Source organism: Eschrichtius robustus, unplaced genomic scaffold, assembly GCF_028021215.1.
Source record: "Eschrichtius robustus isolate mEscRob2 unplaced genomic scaffold, mEscRob2.pri scaffold_746, whole genome shotgun sequence".
NCBI lineage: Eukaryota > Metazoa > Chordata > Mammalia > Artiodactyla > Eschrichtiidae > Eschrichtius > Eschrichtius robustus.
The window spans coordinates 18,558-42,056 of record NW_027175622.1 but is presented as its reverse complement, the minus strand read 5'-3'; the positions used below and the strand labels follow the sequence as shown (position 1 = coordinate 42,056).

Below are 23,499 nucleotides of genomic sequence, written 5' to 3'. Positions count from 1 at the left end.
CTTGTGGGAAGTAGAGAAGATCGACATGGTGAGGCGTCTGTGCCGGCCTCCTTGGGGGTAGTTGAGTTATGCGAATATCCCCTTTGGCCGCTTTGTTCCCTTGTTTGGCAATGTGTAAAGCGAAAGTGTTTCTCCCGTGGGGCAATGACGCGACCGGCCAGTGTAGCACGCAGGCCTTTCGAACAGCCAGAGGTTTATCTGGAGCAATCCATTGGTGGGGCATAGATGGGGGTCCAATTGCCATGCCTGCTGTGCTGCTGTGACCAGCCACCGTTCCCTTTCAGGCTTCCAAGTCCCGTCGCATGGCAGAGGTCTTCCGTTGAAAGTCTGTCTGTGGTCCTCAGGGACCATGCCTTTGATCACTGTGAGTTACTCGCTAGTGTCACTGTGGCAGTGGAGAATTGCCAGGATGCATGGGGTGGGATCAGCATCAAAGAAGGAGACAGGCTTGCGGTCTGTCTTCCCTGGTGTTCAGTGTTCCCGTGTTCTGAAGATGTTTGTGGTTTCCAGTAGGGCCGTGTCGCCCTGTGGGCTGGAGAAGGGCACGTAGGACGCGGCTTTCAAGGGTTTGAGCGTTTCCTTAGGGATCAGGGCCGTGAACATTCAAGATGGGAGATGCCTGAGACGTGGCTGGGAATGTGGACTAGTTTCCGCCGTGGGGATCCGACATGGGTCATGGTGGCTGAAGCCCACCGCTTCCTGTGGAGGGCATACCCACGGGTCAATGGAAAGTGATTAGGCCTAGTTGGCGAGAAGTGGCACGTGGGCCCACGTTCCTTACCCCCTTGAATGGTTTCAGGCTGCATCTTGGCAGTAGACAGCTGCCGGTCGGTGTCGGCCCGACCATGGGATTTCCCTTGCTTCCGGAAGTGCTGCGAGTAACCCCAAATGCCCATCAGATATACTGGTAGCTGACAGAGTCTCGAGCTGCAGGTAGATGTCACAGCCAAGGCCCAGAGGCAGGTCTCGTCGAGTCTTTGTGTTTTGGTCAGAAGGCGTGGCTGTGGGAGAGCGGGAGTCCGTGGACCCTTTCAACAGCCCCTGGGGGTCAAAGTGTGGCCGCGGCCTCTTGAAGCTGACAGGGTTCTTTCTCCTTTCAGTTGGGGGTCTAACAAGGGTGCTGTGTATAAACTAATTCTTTTACTGTTGGACTCCTCTTCACAGGGCCATAGGGATACACAGAGACCAAGACGCGTTTTCAGCGGCACACAGAGAAACCCACAAGCACGTGCGCAAGCCCAGTCACAGTCGCACACGCCCACACGTGTGAACACACACATACAGCCTCTCACACACCAGCCAACGTAGGTGCCTAACTTCCTGCAGTCGTACTATCAGACATGCAGTCAATTCTCGGTAAGGGATAGAGGTCCTTGGGAAGCAGTTTCAGAGCACAAGGCCAGGTAAATGTTTGTATGGATCATGTCCTCTGAGGACACCGGTCCACTTAGGAAGCCTCGGTGATTTCTGTCCACTTCTCAGGTGCAGTTGCTGGGAAAGGCTGGCCGTCGGCACAAACAAGAAAACCTTTGTGTCCTCTGATGCTTGGAGGTGCTAAGAAGACCTGGAAAAAGTGTGGCGGGCCCATGTCCCCGATCATGGTCGTGGATAACTCAGGACGGTAGGTATTCAAGCACCACAAGATGTGCCATTAGATATTAGGTTTTCCTCAGATGGGCCCAATGGCTGCAAGAGTGGATTGATTGTTCCTCTTGCTGAGTGGCCTGAGGGCTGTGGATTCTCCAGGCTTTTGGGGTAGCCCAGGCTCATGGCTCCCATAAAGAGCCCCGCACACACCCCGGTTGTGTGCTGCAGCGTCCCAGCATGTGCTTGGATCGATGATGACACGCTTGCATGCATTCCTTGGAAAATCTGAACCAAATGAGAGAGAACACTCTACCGTCTCCTCATCGAAACTGAGGTTCAGCAGGTTTGCTCTCTCAGGGGGAGAGAACAGTAAGGAATGAGGGCCAGCGTCCCCCGCCGACATGCATGCAAACACCACCAAGGACTCCAGGATTGGAGGGGCTCCTGTCTGAGGGTTGACCGTGTCTGCACATAAGCTGTGTTATCTGTGAATCCCGGGCCCCTGCTGAATGGCTGTTGAGGGAATGCGAGGGGGCAGGCTCTCCTGTTGGTCTTAAGAGTCGGAGTGTGTGCTGGTCTAGGCCCAGTTAGCTTGCAGTTGGGAGGTGAGTTTTGGCCAGGTTCACGCTTCGTGCATGCCACTTTGGGGGTTGATTCTGGAAGCCAAAATGAGCAAGCGTCCCTGGTTGGTGCCTGGAACCTCAGGCCAGGCCTGTGGCCCTCCCTGTTCTTGCGTGTTTCACGGTGAGGTTCTTGAGTGCATAATGAGGCTGGAGCAATGGGCTGGGCTGAGCTCAGTTGGGCATCGGCGGAAAGGGGCTGATGGATTAGGCCTCGCTGCTGCCCTTGTTGGCTTCTCTACTTTAACTCCTGGCACAGTGTTGATGCCAAGTGGGTCATCGTGGAGCGGGGAGAGGAACGAGTGCTGTATTTCAACCTGCGTGGATCACTGATGGCCCGCACAGGAAGGGAAGGGAAGATGAGGACATGTCCTTTGTGATGTCATGGAATAGGCTATTATAATTGGGTTGCAGGTGCTGGCCTCGGCTTCCCAAGGATGTGTCATGTTCGTGATTGGCTGGCATCAGCTGCCTATGGAGGGGATGGATTTGGCAGTTGAAGTGGATGAGGTGAGGTAGGTAACCTGTGGAGAGTTGTGATCCCGTTGCCAGAGGAAAGACTCCCAAAGGGTGTCTTGCGAGGGGTGAAGAAGATCGACATGGTGTCGCATCTGTGCCGGCCTCCTTGGAGCATGGTTAGTTATGCGAACATACCCTATGGCCGCTTTGTTCCCTTGTTTGGGAATGTGTAATGCGAAAGGGCTTCTCTCGGGGGGGATGACTCGGCTTGCGAACAGCTAGAGGTGTATCTGGAGCAGTCCGTTGGCGGGACAGAGGTGGGGGCACTGTTGTGACGCCAGGTGCACTGACGTGGACAGCCACTGTGCCCTTTCAAGTTTCCAGGTCCCCTCGTGTGGCAAAGGTTTTCCGTTGAAAGTCTGTCTGTGGTCCTCGGGGACAGTGTCTTTGATCACTGTGAGTTCCTCGGTAGTGTCGCTGTGGCAGTGGAGAATTGCCAGGATGCATGGGGTGGGGTGGGCATCATCGAAGCAGACAGGCTTGCGGTGTGTCTTCCCTGCTGTTCAGTGTCTCTGTGTTCGCATGATGTCTGTGGCTTCAAGTCGAATCGAGTCGCCCTGCAGGCAGGAGGAGGGCACTTAGGACGAGGCTGTGTAGCGTTTGAGCGTTTCCTCAGTGGTCAGGGCCGTAAACCCTACCAGTTGGATGCTTGCCTATACGTGGCCGGGAAGGTGGCCTAATTTCCTCTGTGGGATTCCAACCTGTGTCATGGTTGCTGAAGCCCCACACTTCCCATTGAGGGCATTCCCACGGGGTCATGGAAAGTGATTTGGTCTAGTTGGCGAGATGAGGCACTTGGGCCGAAATCCGTTAACCCCTTGAGAATTGCCAGGCTGCATCTTGCCTGTCGGCAACTGCAAGTCGGTGTCAGCCCGCCCATGGGAGGTTACCTTGCTTCCGGGAGCACTGGAAGTGACCCCAAGGACACATCAGATGTGGTGGTAGGTGGCAGGATCTCCAGGGCCACATAGGTGTGGCACCCACGGCCGGGAGGGAGGTCTCGTCCAGGCTTTGTGCTTTGGTCAGAAGGCGTGGCTGTGGGAGAGCGGGAGTCTGTGGCCTATTTCGACAGCCCTGGGGTCCAAAGTTTGCATGCGGCCTCATGAACCTGACAGGGTTCTTTCGCCTTTCAGTTGGGGGTCCAACCTGGGTGCTGTGTATAAACTATGACGTTTACTGTTGGAGGCATCTGCAAAGGGCCACAGGGACACCCAGAGACCAAGACGCGTATTTAGCGGCACACACAGGAATCCACACACGCATCCTCGTGCACAGTCACAGTCACACACGCCCACACGTGTGAATACACACATACAGCGTCTCACACACCGACCAACATACGTGCGTAAGTTCCTATAGTCGTGCTATGAGACACTCAATCAGTTTTCGGTAGGGGATAGTGGTACTTGGGAAGCAGCTTCCAGGCTCACGCCCATGTTATGTGCTCATAAGGATCATGTTCTCTGAGGACCCTTGTGCAATTCAGAAACCTGCATGATTTCTGTCCACTTCACAGGTGCAGTTGCAGGGTAAGGCTGGCTGTCGGCAAAGAGAAGAAGACCTTCGCATTGTCTGATGACTGGATGTGCTAAGGAGACGTGGAAAAAGTGGGGCGGGTGCAAGTTGCCATGCATGTCTGTGGATATCTCAGGACGGTAGGCATTCACCCAATGTGCCATTGGATATAAGGTTTTCCACAGATGGGCCCAATGGTTGCAAGAATGGATTGATTGTTGGTCTTGCTGAGTGGCCTGAGGACTGTGGATTCCCCAGGCTGTTGGAGTACTTCCAGGTCATGGCTTTTCTGCAGAGCCGCACAGCGTTCCCTTTTGTGTTCTGCAGCGTCCCAGCATGTGCTTGGATCGATGATGACACCCTTGTATGCATTCCTTGGAAAATCTGAACAAAATGAGTGAGAACGCTCTTCCGTCACCTCATCGAAACTGAGGTCCAGCACGTTTCCTGTCTCGGGGGTATGGGACAGTTAGGAATGAGGGCCAACTTCTCCTGCTGAGAGGCATGCAAACACCACTAAGGGCTCCAGCATTGGAGGGGCTCCTGTCTGAGGGTCGACCATATCTGCCCATAAGCTGGGTCATCTAGGAATCCCCGGTCCCTGCTAAAAGGCCGTTGAGGGAATGCAAGAGGGCAGGCTTTCCTGCTAGTCTTCAGGGTCGGAGTGTGTTCTGGTGTAGACCCAGTAAGCTTGCAGCTTGGAGAGGTGACTTTTGGACAGGATCACACTTTGTGCATGCCGCTTCCGAGGTTGATTATGGAAGCCAAAATGAGCAAGCTTCCTTGGTTGCAGCCTGGAGCCTCAGGCCAGGACTTTGGCCCTCTCTGCTGTTGTGTTTCGCGTGGTGAGGTTCTTGACTTCCCGGTGTGGCTGGAGCAGTTGGCGGGCGTGTGCTGGAGTTGGGCGATGGCGGAAGGGGGCTGAAGGTTTAGGCCTCAGTGCTGCCCCTGTGAGCTCCTCTGCTGAAGTTCCCGGCACACTGTTGGCACTAAGTGGAGGTTCGTGGAGTGGGGTGTGGATCGAGTGAAGCATTTCAACCTGGGTGGTGGCTGCTGGCCTGGAGAGAAAGGGAAGGTATCATGAGGAAAGGTCCTGTGTGATGTCGTGGGATGAGCTGTCACCATTGGGTTGCAGGCGCTGGCCTCGGCTTCCCAAGAATGTGTCTTGTTCGTGATGGGCAGGCATTAGCTGCCTATGGAGCAGATGGCTTTGGTAGTTCAAGCGGGTGAGTTGAGGTAGGTAACCTTTGTAGAGTTGTGATCCCGTTGCCCGAGGAATGACATACAAAGGGTGTCTTGTGGGAAGTAGAGAAGATCGACATGGTGAGGCGTCTGTGCCGGCCTCCTTGGGGGTAGTTGAGTTATGCGAATATCCCCTTTGGCCGCTTTGTTCCCTTCTTTGGCAATGTGTAAAGCGAAAGGGTTTCTCCCGTGGGGCAATGACGCGACCGGCCAGTGTCGCATGCAGGCCTTTCGAACAGCCACAGGTTTATCTGGAGCAATCCATTGGTGGGGCAGAGATGGGGGTCCAATTGCCATGCCTGCTGTGCTGCTGTGACCAGCCACCGTTCCCTTTCAGGCTTCCAAGTCCCGTCGCATGGCAGAGGTCTTCCGTTGAAAGTCTGTCTGTGGTCCTCAGGGACCATGCCTTTGATCACTGTGAGTTACTCGCTAGTGTCACTGTGGCAGTGGAGAATTGCCAGGATTCATTGGGTGGGATCAGCATCAAAGAAGGAGACAGGCTTGCGGTCTGTCTTCCCTGGTGTTCAGTGTTCCCGTGTTCTGAAGATGTTTGTGGTTTCCAGTAGGGTCGTGTCGCCATGTGGGTTGGAGGAGGGCATGTAGGACTAGGCTTTCAAGGGTTTGAGCGTTTCCTTAGTGGTCAGGGCCGTGAACATTCAAGATGGGAGCTGCCTGAGACGTGGCTGGGAATGTGGACTAGTTTCCGCCGTAGGGATCCGACATGGGTCATGGTGGCTGAAGCCCACAACTTCCTGTGGTGTGCATTCCCACGGGTCAATGGAAAGTGATTAGGCCTAGTTGGCGAGAAGTGGCACGTGGGCCCACGTTCGTTAGCCCCTTGAGTGGTTTCAGGCTGCATCTTGGCAGTAGACAGCTGCCGGTCGGTGTTGGCCCGACCATGGGAGTTCCCTTGCTTCTGGAAGTGCTGCGAGTGACCCCAAATGCCCATCAGATATACTGGTAGCTGACAGAGTCTCGATCTGCAGGTAGATGTCACAGCCAAGGCCCAGAGGCAGGTCTCGTCGAGTCTTTGTGTTTTGGTCAGAAGGCGTGGCTGTGGGAGAGCGGGAGTCCGTGGACCCATTCAACAGCCCCTGGGGGTCAAAGTGTGCCCACGGCCTCTTGAAGCTGACAGGGGTCTTTCTCCTTTCAGTTGGGGGTCTAACCAAGGACTCCAGTATTGGAGGGGCTTCTTTCTGAGTGTTGACTGTGTCTGCACATAAGCTGTGTTATCTGTGAATCCCGGGGCCCTGCTGAATGGCTGTTGAGGGAATGCGAGGGGGCAGGCTCTCCTGCTGGTCTTAAGAGTCGCAGTGTGTGCTGGTCTAGGCCCAGTTAGCTTGCAGTTGGGAGCTGAGTTTTGGCCAGGTTCTCGCTTCGTGCATGCCATTTTGGGGGTTGATTCTGGAAGCCAAAATGAGCAAGCGTCCCTGGTTGGTGCCTGGAACCTCAGGCCAGGCCTGTGGCCCTCCCTGTTCTTGCGTTTTTCACGGTGAGGTTCTTGAGTGCCTAGTGAGGCTGGAGCAATGGGCTGGGCTGAGCTCGGTTGGGCATCGGCGGAAAGGGGCTGATGGATTAGGCCTCGCTGCTGCCCTTGTTGGCTTCTCTACTTTAACTCCCGGCACAGTGTTGATGCCAAGTGGGTCATCGTGGAGTGGGGAGAGGAACGAGTGCTGTATTTCAACCTGCGTGGATCACTGATGGCCCGCACAGGAAGGGAAGGGAAGATGAGGACAGGTCCTTTGTGATGTCATGGAATAGGCTATCATAATTGGGTTGCCAGTGCGGGCCTCGGCTTCCCAAGGATGTGTCATGTTCGTGATTGGCTGGCATCAGCTGCCTATGGAGTGGATGGCTTTGGCAGTTGAAGTGGATGAGGTGAGGTAGGTAACTGTGTAGAGTTGCGAGCCCATTGCCAGAGGAAAGACTCCCAAAGGCTGTCTTGCGAGGGGTGGAGAAGATCGACACGGTGTCGCATCTGTGCCGGCCTCCTTGCAGGATGGTTAGTTATGCGAACATCCCCTTTGGCCGCTTTGTTCCCTTGTTTGGGAATGTGTAAAGTGAAAGGGCTTCTCCCGGGGGGGGATGACTCGGCTTGCGAACAGCTAGAGGTGTATCTGGAGCAGTCCGTTGGCGGTACAGAGGTGGGGGCACTTTTGTGACGCCAGGTGCACTGACGTGGACAGCCACCGTGCCCTTTCAAGTTTCCAGGTCCCCTCGTGTGGCAAAGGTTTTCTGTTGAAAGTCTGTCTGTGGTCCTCGGGGACAGTGCCTTTGATCACTGTGAGTTCATCGGTAGTGTCGCTGTGGCAGTGGAGAATTGCCAGGATGCATGGGGTGGGGTGGGCATCATCCAAGCAGACAGGCTTGCGGTGTGTCTTCCCTGCTGTTCAGTGTCTCTGTGTTCGCATGATGTCTGTGGCTTCAAGTCGAATCGAGTCGCCCTGCAGGCAGGAGGAGGGCACTTAGGACGAGGCTGTGTAGTGTTTGAGCGTTTCCTCAGTGGTCAGGGCCGTAAACCGTACCAGTTGGATGCTTGCCTATATGGGGCCGGGAAGGTGGCCTAATTTCCTCTGTGGGATTCCAACCTGTGTCATAGTTGCTGAAGCCCCACACTTCCCATTGAGGGCATTCCCACGGGGTCATGAAAAGCGATTTGGTCTAGTTGGCGAGATGAGGCACTTGGGCCGAAGTCCGTTAACCCCTTGAGAATTGCCAGGCTGCATCTTGCCTGTCGGCAACTGCAGGTCGGTGTCAGCTCGCCCATGGGAGGTTACCTTGCTTCCGGGAGCACTGGGAGTGACCCCAAGGGCACATCAGATGTGGTGGTAGGTGGCAGGATCTCCAGGTCCACATAGGTGTGACACCCAACCCCGGGAGGGAGATCTCGTCCAGGCTTTGTGCTTTGGTCAGAAGGCGTGGCTGTGGGAGAGCGGGAGTCTGTGGCCTATTTCGACAGCCCTGGGGGCCAAAGTTTGCATGCGGCCTCATGAACCTGACAGGGTTCTTTCGCCTTTCAGTTGGGGGTCCAACCTGGGTGCTGTGTATAAACTATGACGTTTACTGTTGGAGGCATCTGCAAAGGGCCACAGGGACACCCAGAGACCAAGACGCGTATTTAGAGGCACACACAGGAATCCACAAACGCATCCTCGTGCACAGTCACAGTCACACACGCCCACACGTGTGAATACACACATACAGCATCTCACACACGGACCAACGTACGTGCGTAACATCCTTCAGTCGTGCTGTGAGACACACAATCAGTTTTCGGTAGGGGATAGTGGTACTTGGGAAGCAGGTTCCAGGCTCACGCCCAGTTTATGTGTTCGTAAGAATCATGTTCTCTGAGGACCCTGGTGCAATTCAGAAACCTGCATGATTTCTGTCCACTTCACAGGTGCAGTTGCAGGGTAAGGCTGTCTGTCGTCAAAGAGAAGAAGAGCTTCGCATTGTCTGATGACTGGATGTGCTAAGGAGAACTGGAAAAAGTGGGTCGGGTGCAAGTTGCCGAGCATGTCTGTGGATATCTCAGGACGGTAGGCATTCACCCATACTTAGATGTGCCATTGGATATTAGGTTTTCCACCGATGGGCCCAGTGGTTGCAAGAGTGGATTGATTGTTGGTCTTGCTGACTGGCCTGAGGACTGTGGATTCCCCAGGCTGTTGGAGTACTTGCAGGTCATGGCTCCTCTGCAGAGCCCCACAGCCTTCCCTTTTGTGTTCTGCAGCGTCCCAGCATGTGCTTGGATCGACGATGACACACTTGTATGCATTCTTTGGAAAATCTGAACAAAATGAGTGAGAACGCTCTTCCGTCTACTCATCGAAACTGAGGTCCAGCACGTTTCCTGTCTCGGGGGTACGGGATAGTTAGGAATGAGGGCCAACGTCTCCTGCTGACAGGAATGCAAACACCACTAAGGGCTCCAGCATTGGAGGGGCTCCTGTCTGAGGGTCGACCATATCTGCCCATAAGCTGGGTCATGAAGGAATCCCCAGTCCCTGCTAAAAGGCCGTTGAGGGAATGCAAGAGGCAGGCTTTCATGCTAGTCTGCAGGGTCGGAGTGTGTTCTGGTATAGACCCAGTAAGCTTGCAGCTTGGAGAGGTGATTTTTGGACAGGATCACGCTTTGTGCATGCCGCTTCCGAGGTTGATTATGGAAGCCAAAATGAGCAAGCTTCCTTGGTTGGAGCCTGGAGCCTCAGGCCAGGCCTTTGTCCCTATCTGCTGTTGTGCTTCGCGCGGTGAGGTTCTTGACTGCCCGGTGTGGCTGGAGCAGTGGGCGGGCGTGGGCTGGAGTTGGGTGATTGCGGAAGGGGGCTGAAGGCTTAGGCCTCAGTGCTGCCCCTGTCAGCTCCTCTGATGAAGTTGCCGGCACACTGTTGGCGCTGAGTGGAGGTTCTTGGAGTGGGGTGTGGATCGAGTGAAGCATTTCAGCCTGGGTGGTGGCTGCTGGCCTGGAGAGAAAGGGAAGGTATCATGAGGAAAGGTCCTGTGTGATGTCGTGGGATGGGCTGTCACCATTGGGTTGCAGGCGCTGGCCTCGGCTTCCCAAGAATGTGTCTCTTTCGTGATGGGCTGGCATAAGCTGCCTATGGAGCGGATGGCTTTGGTAGTTCAAGCGGGTGAGTTGAGGTAGGTAACCTGTGTAGAGTTGCGATCCCATTGCCCGAGGAATGACACCCAAAGGGTGTCTTGCGGGAAGTAGGGAAGATCGACATGGTGATGCGTCTGTGCCGGCCTCCTTGGGGGTAGTTGAGTTATGCGAATATCCCCTTTGTCCGCTTTGTTCCCTCGTTTGGCAATGTGTAAAGCGAAAGTGTTTCTCCCGTGGGGCAATGACGCAAACGGCCACTGTAGCAAGCAGGCCTTTCGAACAGCCAGAGGTTTATCTGGAGCAGTCCATTGGTGGGGCAGAGATGGGGGTCCAATTGCCATGCCTGCTGTGCTGCTGTGACCAGCCACCGTTCCCTTTCAGACTTCCAAGTCCCGTCGCATGGCAGAGGTCTTCCGTTGAAAGTCTTTCGGTGGTCCTCAGGGACCATGCCTTTGATCACTGTGAGTTATTCGCTAGTGTCACTGTGGCAGTGGAGAATTGCCAGGATGCATGGGGTGGGATCAGCACCAAACAAGGAGACAGCCTTGCGGTCTGTCTTCCGTGGTGTTCAGTGTTCCCGTGTTCTGAAGATGTTTGTGGTTTCCAGTAGGGCCGTGTCGCCCTGTGGGCTGGAGAAGGGCACGTAGGACGCGGCTTTCAAGGGTTTGAGCGTTTCCTTGGGGAGCAGGGCCATGAACATTCAAGATGGGAGATGCCTGAGACGTGGCTGGGAATGTGGACTAGTTTCCGCCGTGGGTATCCGACATGGGTCATGGTGGCTGAAGCCCACCGCTTCCTGTGGAGGGCATTCCCACGGGTCAATGGAAAGTGATTAGGCCTAATTGGCGAGAAGTGGCACATGGGCCCACGTTCGTTAGCCCCTTGAGTGGTTTCAGGCTGCATCTTGGCAGTAGACAGCTGCCGGTGGGTGTCGGCCCGACCATGGGAGTTCCCTTGCTTTTGGAAGTGCTGCGAGTGACCCCAAATGCCCATCAGATATACTGGTACCTGACAGAGTCTCGAGCTGCAGGTAGATGTCACAGCCAAGGCCCAGAGGCAGGTCTCGTCGAGTCTTTGTGTTTTGGTCAGAAGGCGTGGCTGTGGGAGAGCGGGAGTCCGTGGACCCTTTCAACAGCCCCTGGGGGTCAAAGTGTGGCCGCGGCCTCTTGAAGCTGACAGGGTTCTTTCTCCTTTCAGTTGGGGGTCTAACAAGGGTGCTGTGTATAAACTAATTCTTTTACTGTTGGACTCCTCTTCACAGGGCCATAGGGATACACAGAGACCAAGACGCGTTTTCAGCGGCACACAGAGAAACCCACAAGCACGTGCACAAGCCCAGTCACAGTCGCACACGCCCACACGTGTGAACACACACATATAGCCTCTCACACACCAGCCAACGTAGGTGCCTAACTTCCTGCAGTCGTACTATCAGACATGCAGTCAATTCTCGGTAAGGGATAGAGGTCCTTGGGAAGCAGTTTCAGAGCTCAAGGCCAGGTAAATGTTTGTATGGATCATGTCCTCTGAGGACACCGGTCCACTTAGGAAGCCTCAGTGATTTCTGTCCACTTCTCAGGTGCAGTTGCTGGGAAAGGCTGGCCGTCGGCACAAACAAGAAAACCTTTGTGTCCTCTGATGCTTGGAGGTGCTAAGAAGACCTGGAAAAAGTGTGGCGGGCCCATGTCCCCGATCATGGTCATGGATAACTCAGGACGGTAGGTATTCAAGCACCACAAGATGTGCCATTAGATATTAGGTTTTCCTCAGATGGGCCCAATGGCTGCAAGAGTGGATTGATTGTTCCTCTTGCTGAGTGGCCTGAGGGCTGTGGATTCTCCAGGCTTTTGGGGTAGCCCAGGCTCATGGCTCCCGTACAGAGCCCCGCACACACCCCGGTTGTGTGCTGCAGCGTCCCAGCATGTGCTTGGATCGATGATGACACGCTTGCATGCATTCCTTGGAAAATCTGAACCAAATGAGAGAGAACACTCTACCGTCTCCTCATCGAAACTGAGGTTCAGCACGTTTGCTCTCTCAGGGGGAGAGAACAGTAAGGAATGAGGGCCAGCGTCCCCCGCCGACATGCATGCAAACACCACCAAGGACTCCAGGATTGGAGGGGCTCCTGTCTGAGGGTTGACCGTGTCTGCACATAAGCTGTGTTATCTGTGAATCCCGGGCCCCTGCTGAATGGCTGTTGAGGGAATGCGAGGGGGCAGGCTCTCCTGCTGGTCTTAAGAGTCGGAGTGTGTGCTGGTCTAGGCCCAGTTAGCTTGCAGTTGGGAGGTGAGTTTTGGCCAGGTTCACGCTTCGTGCATGCCACTTTGGGGGTTGATTCTGGAAGCCAAAATGAGCAAGCGTCACTGGTTGGTGCCTGGAACCTCAGGCCAGGCCTGTGGCCCTCCCTGTTCTTGCGTTTTTCACGGTGAGGTTCTTGAGTGCATAATGAGGCTGGAGCAATGGGCTGGGCTGAGCTCGGTTGGGCATCGGCGGAAAGGGGCTGATGGATTAGGCCTCGCTGCTGCCCTTGTTGGCTTCTCTACTTTAACTCCTGGCACAGTGTTGATGCCAAGTGGGTCATCGTGGAGCGGGGAGAGGAACGAGTGCTGTATTTCAACCTGCGTGGATCACTGATGGCCCGCACAGGAAGGGAAGGGAAGATGAGGACATGTCCTTTGTGATGTCATGGAATAGGCTATTATAATTGGGTTGCAGGTGCTGGCCTCGGCTTCCCAAGGATGTGTCATGTTCGTGATTGGCTGGCATCAGCTGCCTATGGAGGGGATGGATTTGGCAGTTGAAGTGGATGAGGTGAGGTAGGTAACCTGTGGAGAGTTGTGATCCCGTTGCCAGAGGAAGGACTCCCAATGGGTGTCTTGCGAGGGGTGAAGAAGATCGACATGGTGTCGCATCTGTGCCGGCCTCCTTGGAGGATGGTTAGTTATGCGAACATACCCTATGGCCGCTTTGTTCCCTTGTTTGGGAATGTGTAATGCGAAAGGGCTTCTCTCGGGGGGGATGACTCGGCTTGTGAACAGCTAGAGGTGTATCTGGAGCAGTCCGTTGGCGGGACAGAGGTTGGGGCACTGTTGTGACGCCAGGTCCACTGACGTGGACAGCCACTGTGCCCTTTCAAGTTTCCAGGTCCCCTCGTGTGGCAGAGGTTTTCCGTTGAAAGTCTGTCTGTGGTCCTCGGGGACAGTGTCTTTGATCACTGTGAGTTCCTCGGTAGTGTCGCTGTGGCAGTGGAGAATTGCCAGGATGCATGGGGTGGGGTGGGCATCATCGAAGCAGACAGGCTTGCGGTGTGTCTTCCCTGCTGTTCAGTGTCTCCGTGTTCGCATGATATCTGTGGCTTCAAGTCGAATCGAGTCGCCCTGCAGGCAGGAGGAGGGCACTTAGGACGAGGCTGTGTAGCGTTTGAGCGTTTCCTCAGTGGTCAGGGCCGTAAACCCTACCAGTTGGATGCTTGCCTATACGTGGCCGGGAAGGTGGCCTAATTTCCTCTGTGGGATTCCAACATGTGTCATGGTTGCTGAAGCCCCACACTTCCCATTGAGGGCATTCCCACGGGGTCATGGAAAGTGATTTGGTCTAGTTGGCGAGATGAGGCACTTGGGCCGAAATCCGTTAACCCCTTGAGAATTGCCAGGCTGCATCTTGCCTGTCGGCAACTGCAAGTCGGTGTCAGCCCACCCATGGGAGGTTACCTTGCTTCCGGGAGCACTGGAAGTGACCCCAAGGACACATCAGATGTGGTGGTAGGTGGCAGGATCTCCAGGTCCACATAGGTGTGGCACCCACGGCCGGGAGGGAGGTCTCGTCCAGGCTTTGTGCTTTGGTCAGAAGGCGTGGCTGTGGGAGAGCGGGAGTCTGTGGCCTATTTCGACAGCCCTGGGGTCCAAAGTTTGCATGCGGCCTCATGAACCTGACAGGGTTCTTTCGCCTTTCAGTTGGGGGTCCAACCTGGGTGCTGTGTATAAACTATGACGTTTTCTGTTGGAGGCATCTGCAAAGGGCCACAGGGACACCCAGAGACCAAGACGCGTATTTAGCGGCACACACAGGAATCCACACACGCATCCTCGTGCACAGTCACAGTCACACACGCCCACACGTGTGAATACACACATACAGCGTCTCACACACCGACCAACATACGTGCGTAAGTTCCTATAGTCGTGCTATGAGACACACAATCAGTTTTCGGTAGGGGATAGTGGTACTTGGGAAGCAGCTTCCAGGCTCACGCCCATGTTATGTGCTCATAAGGATCATGTTCTCTGAGGACCCTTGTGCAATTCAGAAACCTGCATGATTTCTGTCCACTTCACAGGTGCAGTTGCAGGGTAAGGCTGGCTGTCGTCAAAGAGAAGAAGAGCTTCGCATTGTCTGATGACTGGATGTGCTAAGGAGAACTGGAAAAAGTGGGGCGGGTGCAAGTTGCCAAGCATGTCTGTGGATATCTCAGGACGGTAGGCATTCACCCAATGTGCCATTGGATATAAGGTTTTCCACAGATGGGCCCAATGTTTGCAAGAATGGATTGATTGTTGGTCTTGCTGAGTGGCCTGAGGACTGTGGATTCCCCAGGCTGTTGGGGTACTTCCAGGTCATGGCTTTTCTGCAGAACCGCACAGCGTTCCCTTTTGTATTCTGCAGCGTCCCAGCATGTGCTTGGATCGATGATGACACCCTTGTATGCATTCCTTGGAAAATCTGAACAAAATGAGTGAGAACGCTCTGCCGTCACCTCATCGAAACTGAGGTCCAGCACGTTTCCTGTCTCGGGGGTATGGGACAGTTAGGAATGAGGGCCAACTTCTCCTGCTGAGAGGCATGCAAACACCACTAAGGGCTCCAGCATTGGAGGGGCTCCTGTCTGAGGGTCGAGCATATCTGCCCATAAGCTGGGGCATCTAGGAATCCCCGGTCCCTGCTAAAAGGCCGTTGAGGGAATGCAAGAGGGCAGGCTTTCCTGCTAGTGTTCAGGGTCGGAGTGTGTTCTGGTGTAGACCCAGTAAGCTTGCAGCTTGGAGAGGTGATTTTTGGACAGGATCACGCTTTGTGCATGCCCCTTCCGAGGTTGATTATGGAAGCCAAAATGAGCAAGCTTCCTTGGTTGCAGCCTGGAGCCTCAGGCCAGGCCTTTGGCCCTCTCTGCTGTTGTGTTTCGCGCGGTGAGGTTCTTGACTTCCCGGTGTGGCTGGAGCAGTTGGCGGGCGTGTGCTGGAGTTGGGCGATGGCGGAAGGGGGCTGAAGGTTTAGGCCTCAGTGCTGCCCCTGTCAGCTCCTCTGCTGAAGTTGCCAGCACACTGTTGGCGCTAAGTGGAGGTTCGTGGAGTGGGGTGTGGTTCGAGTGAAGCATTTCAACCTGGGTGGTGGCTGCTGGCCTGGAGAGAAAGGGAAGGTATCATGAGGAAAGGTCCTGTGTGATGTCGTGGGATGAGCTGTCACCATTGGGTTGCAGGCGCTGGCCTCGGCTTCCCAAGAATGTGTCTTGTTCGTGATGGGCTGGCATTAGCTGCCTATGGAGCAGATGGCTTTGGTAGTTCAAGTGGGTGAGTTGATGTAGGTAACCTGTGTAGAGTTGTGATCCCGTTGCCCGAGGAATGACATACAAAGGGTGTCTTGTGGGAAGTAGAGAAGATCGATATGGTGAGGCGTCTGTGCCGGCCTCCTTGGGGGTAGTTGAGTTATGCGAATATCCCCTTTGGCCGCTTTGTTCCCTTGTTTGGCAATGTGTAAAGCGAAAGTGTTTCTCCCGTGGGGCAATGACGCGACCGGCCAGTGTAGCACGCAGGCCTTTCGAACAGCCAGAGGTTTATCTGGAGCAATCCATTGGTGGGGCATAGATGGGGGTCCAATTGCCATGCCTGCTGTGCTGCTGTGACCAGCCACCGTTCCCTTTCAGGCTTCCAAGTCCCGTCGCATGGCAGAGGTCTTCCGTTGAAAGTCTGTCTGTGGTCCTCAGGGACCATGCCTTTGATCACTGTGAGTTACTCGCTAGTGTCACTGTGGCAGTGGAGAATTGCCAGGATGCATGGGGTGGGATCAGCATCAAAGAAGGAGACAGGCTTGCGGTCTGTCTTCCCTGGTGTTCAGTGTTCCCGTGTTCTGAAGATGTTTGTGGTTTCCAGTAGGGCCGTGTCGCCCTGTGGGCTGGAGAAGGGCACGTAGGACGCGGCTTTGAAGGGTTTGAGCGTTTCCTTAGGGATCAGGGCCGTGAACATTCAAGATGGGAGATGCCTGAGACGTGGCTGGGAATGTGGACTAGTTTCCGCCGTGGGGATCCGACATGGGTCATGGTGGCTGAAGCCCACCGCTTCCTGTGGAGGGCATACCCACGGGTCAATGGAAAGTGATTAGGCCTAGTTGGCGAGAAGTGGCACGTGGGTCCACGTTCCTTAGCCCCTTGAATGGTTTCAGGCTGCATCTTGGCAGTAGACAGCTGCCGGTCGGTGTCGGCCCGACCATGGGATTTCCCTTGCTTCCGGAAGTGCTGCGAGTAACCCCAAATGCCCATCAGATATACTGGTAGCTGACAGAGTCTCGAGCTGCAGGTAGATGTCACAGCCAAGGCCCAGAGGCAGGTCTCGTCGAGTCTTTGTGTTTTGGTCAGAAGGCGTGGCTGTGGGAGAGCGGGAGTCCGTGGACCCTTTCAACAGCCCCTGGGGGTCAAAGTGTGGCCGCGGCCTCTTGAAGCTGACAGGGTTCTTTCTCCTTTCAGTTGGGGGTCTAACAAGGGTGCTGTGTATAAACTAATTCTTTTACTGTTGGACTCCTCTTCACAGGGCCATAGGGATACACAGAGACCAAGACGCGTTTTCAGCGGCACACAGAGAAACCCACAAGCACGTGCGCAAGCCCAGTCACAGTCGCACACGCCCACACGTGTGAACACACACATACAGCCTCTCACACACCAGCCAACGTAGGTGCCTAACTTCCTGCAGTCGTACTATCAGACATGCAGTCAATTCTCGGTAAGGGATAGAGGTCCTTGGGAAGCAGTTTCAGAGCACAAGGCCAGGTAAATGTTTGTATGGATCATGTCCTCTGAGGACACCGGTCCACTTAGGAAGCCTCGGTGATTTCTGTCCACTTCTCAGGTGCAGTTGCTGGGAAAGGCTGGCCGTCGGCACAAACAAGAAAACCTTTGTGTCCTCTGATGCTTGGAGGTGCTAAGAAGACCTGGAAAAAGTGTGGCGGGCCCATGTCCCCGATCATGGTCGTGGATAACTCAGGACGGTAGATATTCAAGCACCACAAGATGTGCCATTAGATATTAGGTTTTCCTCAGATGGGCCCAATGGCTGCAAGAGTGGATTGATTGTTCCTCTTGCTGAGTGGCCTGAGGGCTGTGGATTCTCCAGGCTTTTGGGGTAGCCCAGGCTCATGGCTCCCATAAAGAGCCCCGCACACACCCCGGTTGTGTGCTGCAGCGTCCCAGCATGTGCTTGGATCGATGATGACACGCTTGCATGCATTCCTTGGAAAATCTGAACCAAATGAGAGAGAACACTCTACCGTCTCCTCATCGAAACTGAGGTTCAGCAGGTTTGCTCTCTCAGGGGGAGAGAACAGTAAGGAATGAGGGCCAGCGTCCCCCGCCGACATGCATGCAAACACCACCAAGGACTCCAGGATTGGAGGGGCTCCTGTCTGAGGGTTGACCGTGTCTGCACATAAGCTGTGTTATCTGTGAATCCCGGGCCCCTGCTGAATGGCTGTTGAGGGAATGCGAGGGGGCAGGCTCTCCTGTTCGTCTTAAGAGTCGGAGTGTGTGCTGGTCTAGGCCCAGTTAGCTTGCAGTTGGGAGGTGAGTTTTGGCCAGGTTCACGCTTCGTGCATGCCACTTTGGGGGTTGATTCTGGAAGCCAAAATGAGCAAGCGTCCCTGGTTGGTGCCTGGAACCTCAGGCCAGGCCTGTGGCCCTCCCTGTTCTTGCGTGTTTCACGGTGAGGTTCTTGAGTGCATAATGAGGCTGGAGCAATGGGCTGGGCTGAGCTCAGTTGGGCATCGGCGGAAAGGGGCTGATGGATTAGGCCTCGCTGCTGCCCTTGTTGGCTTCTCTACTTTAACTCCTGGCACAGTGTTGATGCCAAGTGGGTCATCGTGGAGCGGGGAGAGGAACGAGTGCTGTATTTCAACCTGCGTGGATCACTGATGGCCCGCACAGGAAGGGAAGGGAAGATGAGGACATGTCCTTTGTGATGTCATGGAATAGGCTATTATAATTGGGTTGCAGGTGCTGGCCTCGGCTTCCCAAGGATGTGTCATGTTCGTGATTGGCTGGCATCAGCTGCCTATGGAGGGGATGGATTTGGCAGTTGAAGTGGATGAGGTGAGGTAGGTAACCTGTGGAGAGTTGTGATCCCGTTGCCAGAGGAAAGACTCCCAAAGGGTGTCTTGCGAGGGGTGAAGAAGATCGACATGGTGTCGCATCTGTGCCGGCCTCCTTGGAGCATGGTTAGTTATGCGAACATACCCTATGGCCGCTTTGTTCCCTTGTTTGGGAATGTGTAATGCGAAAGGGCTTCTCTCGGGGGGGATGACTCGGCTTGCGAACAGCTAGAGGTGTATCTGGAGCAGTCCGTTGGCGGGACAGAGGTGGGGGCACTGTTGTGACGCCAGGTGCACTGACGTGGACAGCCACTGTGCCCTTTCAAGTTTCCAGGTCCCCTCGTGTGGCAAAGGTTTTCCGTTGAAAGTCTGTCTGTGGTCCTCGGGGACAGTGTCTTTGATCACTGTGAGTTCCTCGGTAGTGTCGCTGTGGCAGTGGAGAATTGCCAGGATGCATGGGGTGGGGTGGGCATCATCGAAGCAGACAGGCTTGCGGTGTGTCTTCCCTGCTGTTCAGTGTCTCTGTGTTCGCATGATGTCTGTGGCTTCAAGTCGAATCGAGTCGCCCTGCAGGCAGGAGGAGGGCACTTAGGACGAGGCTGTGTAGCGTTTGAGCGTTTCCTCAGTGGTCAGGGCCGTAAACCCTACCAGTTGGATGCTTGCCTATACGTGGCCGGGAAGGTGGCCTAATTTCCTCTGTGGGATTCCAACCTGTGTCATGGTTGCTGAAGCCCCACACTTCCCATTGAGGGCATTCCCACGGGGTCATGGAAAGTGATTTGGTCTAGTTGGCGAGATGAGGCACTTGGGCCGAAATCCGTTAACCCCTTGAGAATTGCCAGGCTGCATCTTGCCTGTCGGCAACTGCAAGTCGGTGTCAGCCCGCCCATGGGAGGTTACCTTGCTTCCGGGAGCACTGGAAGTGACCCCAAGGACACATCAGATGTGGTGGTAGGTGGCAGGATCTCCAGGGCCACATAGGTGTGGCACCCACGGCCGGGAGGGAGGTCTCGTCCAGGCTTTGTGCTTTGGTCAGAAGGCGTGGCTGTGGGAGAGCGGGAGTCTGTGGCCTATTTCGACAGCCCTGGGGTCCAAAGTTTGCATGCGGCCTCATGAACCTGACAGGGTTCTTTCGCCTTTCAGTTGGGGGTCCAACCTGGGTGCTGTGTATAAACTATGACGTTTACTGTTGGAGGCATCTGCAAAGGGCCACAGGGACACCCAGAGACCAAGACGCGTATTTAGCGGCACACACAGGAATCCACACACGCATCCTCGTGCACAGTCACAGTCACACACGCCCACACGTGTGAATACACACATACAGCGTCTCACACACCGACCAACATACGTGCGTAAGTTCCTATAGTCGTGCTATGAGACACTCAATCAGTTTTCGGTAGGGGATAGTGGTACTTGGGAAGCAGCTTCCAGGCTCACGCCCATGTTATGTGCTCATAAGGATCATGTTCTCTGAGGACCCTTGTGCAATTCAGAAACCTGCATGATTTCTGTCCACTTCACAGGTGCAGTTGCAGGGTAAGGCTGGCTGTCGGCAAAGAGAAGAAGACCTTCGCATTGTCTGATGACTGGATGTGCTAAGGAGACGTGGAAAAAGTGGGGCGGGTGCAAGTTGCCATGCATGTCTGTGGATATCTCAGGACGGTAGGCATTCACCCAATGTGCCATTGGATATAAGGTTTTCCACAGATGGGCCCAATGGTTGCAAGAATGGATTGATTGTTGGTCTTGCTGAGTGGCCTGAGGACTGTGGATTCCCCAGGCTGTTGGAGTACTTCCAGGTCATGGCTTTTCTGCAGAGCCGCACAGCGTTCCCTTTTGTGTTCTGCAGCGTCCCAGCATGTGCTTGGATCGATGATGACACCCTTGTATGCATTCCTTGGAAAATCTGAACAAAATGAGTGAGAACGCTCTTCCGTCACCTCATCGAAACTGAGGTCCAGCACGTTTCCTGTCTCGGGGGTATGGGACAGTTAGGAATGAGGGCCAACTTCTCCTGCTGAGAGGCATGCAAACACCACTAAGGGCTCCAGCATTGGAGGGGCTCCTGTCTGAGGGTCGACCATATCTGCCCATAAGCTGGGTCATCTAGGAATCCCCGGTCCCTGCTAAAAGGCCGTTGAGGGAATGCAAGAGGGCAGGCTTTCCTGCTAGTCTTCAGGGTCGGAGTGTGTTCTGGTGTAGACCCAGTAAGCTTGCAGCTTGGAGAGGTGACTTTTGGACAGGATCACACTTTGTGCATGCCGCTTCCGAGGTTGATTATGGAAGCCAAAATGAGCAAGCTTCCTTGGTTGCAGCCTGGAGCCTCAGGCCAGGACTTTGGCCCTCTCTGCTGTTGTGTTTCGCGTGGTGAGTTTCTTGACTTCCCGGTGTGGCTGGAGCAGTTGGCGGGCGTGTGCTGGAGTTGGGCGATGGCGGAAGGGGGCTGAAGGTTTAGGCCTCAGTGCTGCCCCTGTGAGCTCCTCTGCTGAAGTTCCCGGCACACTGTTGGCACTAAGTGGAGGTTCGTGGAGTGGGGTGTGGATCGAGTGAAGCATTTCAACCTGGGTGGTGGCTGCTGGCCTGGAGAGAAAGGGAAGGTATCATGAGGAAAGGTCCTGTGTGATGTCGTGGGATGAGCTGTCACCATTGGGTTGCAGGCGCTGGCCTCGGCTTCCCAAGAATGTGTCTTGTTCGTGATGGGCAGGCATTAGCTGCCTATGGAGCAGATGGCTTTGGTAGTTCAAGCGGGTGAGTTGAGGTAGGTAACCTTTGTAGAGTTGTGATCCCGTTGCCCGAGGAATGACATACAAAGGGTGTCTTGTGGGAAGTAGAGAAGATCGACATGGTGAGGCGTCTGTGCCGGCCTCCTTGGGGGTAGTTGAGTTATGCGAATATCCCCTTTGGCCGCTTTGTTCCCTTCTTTGGCAATGTGTAAAGCGAAAGGGTTTCTCCCGTGGGGCAATGACGCGACCGGCCAGTGTCGCATGCAGGCCTTTCGAACAGCCACAGGTTTATCTGGAGCAATCCATTGGTGGGGCAGAGATGGGGGTCCAATTGCCATGCCTGCTGTGCTGCTGTGACCAGCCACCGTTCCCTTTCAGGCTTCCAAGTCCCGTCGCATGGCAGAGGTCTTCCGTTGAAAGTCTGTCTGTGGTCCTCAGGGACCATGCCTTTGATCACTGTGAGTTACTCGCTAGTGTCACTGTGGCAGTGGAGAATTGCCAGGATTCATTGGGTGGGATCAGCATCAAAGAAGGAGACAGGCTTGCGGTCTGTCTTCCCTGGTGTTCAGTGTTCCCGTGTTCTGAAGATGTTTGTGGTTTCCAGTAGGGTCGTGTCGCCATGTGGGTTGGAGGAGGGCATGTAGGACTAGGCTTTCAAGGGTTTGAGCGTTTCCTTAGTGGTCAGGGCCGTGAACATTCAAGATGGGAGCTGCCTGAGACGTGGCTGGGAATGTGGACTAGTTTCCGCCGTAGGGATCCGACATGGGTCATGGTGGCTGAAGCCCACAACTTCCTGTGGTGTGCATTCCCACGGGTCAATGGAAAGTGATTAGGCCTAGTTGGCGAGAAGTGGCACGTGGGCCCACGTTCGTTAGCCCCTTGAGTGGTTTCAGGCTGCATCTTGGCAGTAGACAGCTGCCGGTCGGTGTCGGCCCGACCATGGGAGTTCCCTTGCTTCTGGAAGTGCTGCGAGTGACCCCAAATGCCCATCAGATATACTGGTAGCTGACAGAGTCTCGATCTGCAGGTAGATGTCACAGCCAAGGCCCAGAGGCAGGTCTCGTCGAGTCTTTGTGTTTTGGTCAGAAGGCGTGGCTGTGGGAGAGCGGGAGTCCGTGGACCCATTCAACAGCCCCTGGGGGTCAAAGTGTGCCCACGGCCTCTTGAAGCTGACAGGGGTCTTTCTCCTTTCAGTTGGGGGTCTAACCAAGGACTCCAGTATTGGAGGGGCTTCTTTCTGAGTGTTGACTGTGTCTGCACATAAGCTGTGTTATCTGTGAATCCCGGGGCCCTGCTGAATGGCTGTTGAGGGAATGCGAGGGGGCAGGCTCTCCTGCTGGTCTTAAGAGTCGCAGTGTGTGCTGGTCTAGGCCCAGTTAGCTTGCAGTTGGGAGCTGAGTTTTGGCCAGGTTCTCGCTTCGTGCATGCCATTTTGGGGGTTGATTCTGGAAGCCAAAATGAGCAAGCGTCCCTGGTTGGTGCCTGGAACCTCAGGCCAGGCCTGTGGCCCTCCCTGTTCTTGCGTTTTTCACGGTGAGGTTCTTGAGTGCCTAGTGAGGCTGGAGCAATGGGCTGGGCTGAGCTCGGTTGGGCATCGGCGGAAAGGGGCTGATGGATTAGGCCTCGCTGCTGCCCTTGTTGGCTTCTCTACTTTAACTCCCGGCACAGTGTTGATGCCAAGTGGGTCATCGTGGAGTGGGGAGAGGAACGAGTGCTGTATTTCAACCTGCGTGGATCACTGATGGCCCGCACAGGAAGGGAAGGGAAGATGAGGACAGGTCCTTTGTGATGTCATGGAATAGGCTATCATAATTGGGTTGCCAGTGCGGGCCTCGGCTTCCCAAGGATGTGTCATGTTCGTGATTGGCTGGCATCAGCTGCCTATGGAGGGGATGGCTTTGGCAGTTGAAGTGGATGAGGTGAGGTAGGTAACTGTGTAGAGTTGCGAGCCCATTGCCAGAGGAAAGACTCCCAAAGGCTGTCTTGCGAGGGGTGGAGAAGATCGACACGGTGTCGCATCTGTGCCGTCCTCCTTGCAGGATGGTTAGTTATGCGAACATCCCCTTTGGCCGCTTTGTTCCCTTGTTTGGGAATGTGTAAAGTGAAAGGGCTTCTCCCGGGGGGGATGACTCGGCTTGCGAACAGCTAGAGGTGTATCTGGAGCAGTCCGTTGGCGGTACAGAGGTGGGGGCACTTTTGTGACGCCAGGTGCACTGACGTGGACAGCCACCGTGCCCTTTCAAGTTTCCAGGTCCCCTCGTGTGGCAAAGGTTTTCTGTTGAAAGTCTGTCTGTGGTCCTCGGGGACAGTGCCTTTGATCACTGTGAGTTCCTCG

At 54.9% G+C, this 23,499-nt stretch overlaps 7 non-coding genes across 7 annotated transcripts; all 7 read left to right on the top strand.

Annotated features, from left to right (window-relative positions):
• The first annotated feature begins 1,832 nt into the window (after positions 1-1,832).
• LOC137758215 (small nucleolar RNA SNORD116) lies at positions 1,833-1,925 on the top strand. The gene has a single exon (XR_011072863.1). It is a non-coding gene; the product is annotated as a small nucleolar RNA SNORD116 (small nucleolar RNA).
• A 2,660-nt stretch (positions 1,926-4,585) lies between these two features.
• LOC137758196 (small nucleolar RNA SNORD116) lies at positions 4,586-4,678 on the top strand. The gene has a single exon (XR_011072844.1). It is a non-coding gene; the product is annotated as a small nucleolar RNA SNORD116 (small nucleolar RNA).
• Positions 4,679-9,236: 4,558 nt separating this feature from the next.
• LOC137758202 (small nucleolar RNA SNORD116) lies at positions 9,237-9,329 on the top strand. The gene has a single exon (XR_011072850.1). It is a non-coding gene; the product is annotated as a small nucleolar RNA SNORD116 (small nucleolar RNA).
• Positions 9,330-12,018: 2,689 nt separating this feature from the next.
• On the top strand, positions 12,019-12,111 carry LOC137758214 (small nucleolar RNA SNORD116). Its single transcript, XR_011072862.1, has one exon. It is a non-coding gene; the product is annotated as a small nucleolar RNA SNORD116 (small nucleolar RNA).
• A 2,660-nt stretch (positions 12,112-14,771) lies between these two features.
• Positions 14,772-14,864, top strand: LOC137758195 (small nucleolar RNA SNORD116). Its single transcript, XR_011072843.1, has one exon. It is a non-coding gene; the product is annotated as a small nucleolar RNA SNORD116 (small nucleolar RNA).
• Positions 14,865-17,554: 2,690 nt separating this feature from the next.
• LOC137758213 (small nucleolar RNA SNORD116) lies at positions 17,555-17,647 on the top strand. The gene has a single exon (XR_011072861.1). It is a non-coding gene; the product is annotated as a small nucleolar RNA SNORD116 (small nucleolar RNA).
• A 2,660-nt stretch (positions 17,648-20,307) lies between these two features.
• On the top strand, positions 20,308-20,400 carry LOC137758222 (small nucleolar RNA SNORD116). Its single transcript, XR_011072870.1, has one exon. It is a non-coding gene; the product is annotated as a small nucleolar RNA SNORD116 (small nucleolar RNA).
• Positions 20,401-23,499: the final 3,099 nt, after the last annotated feature.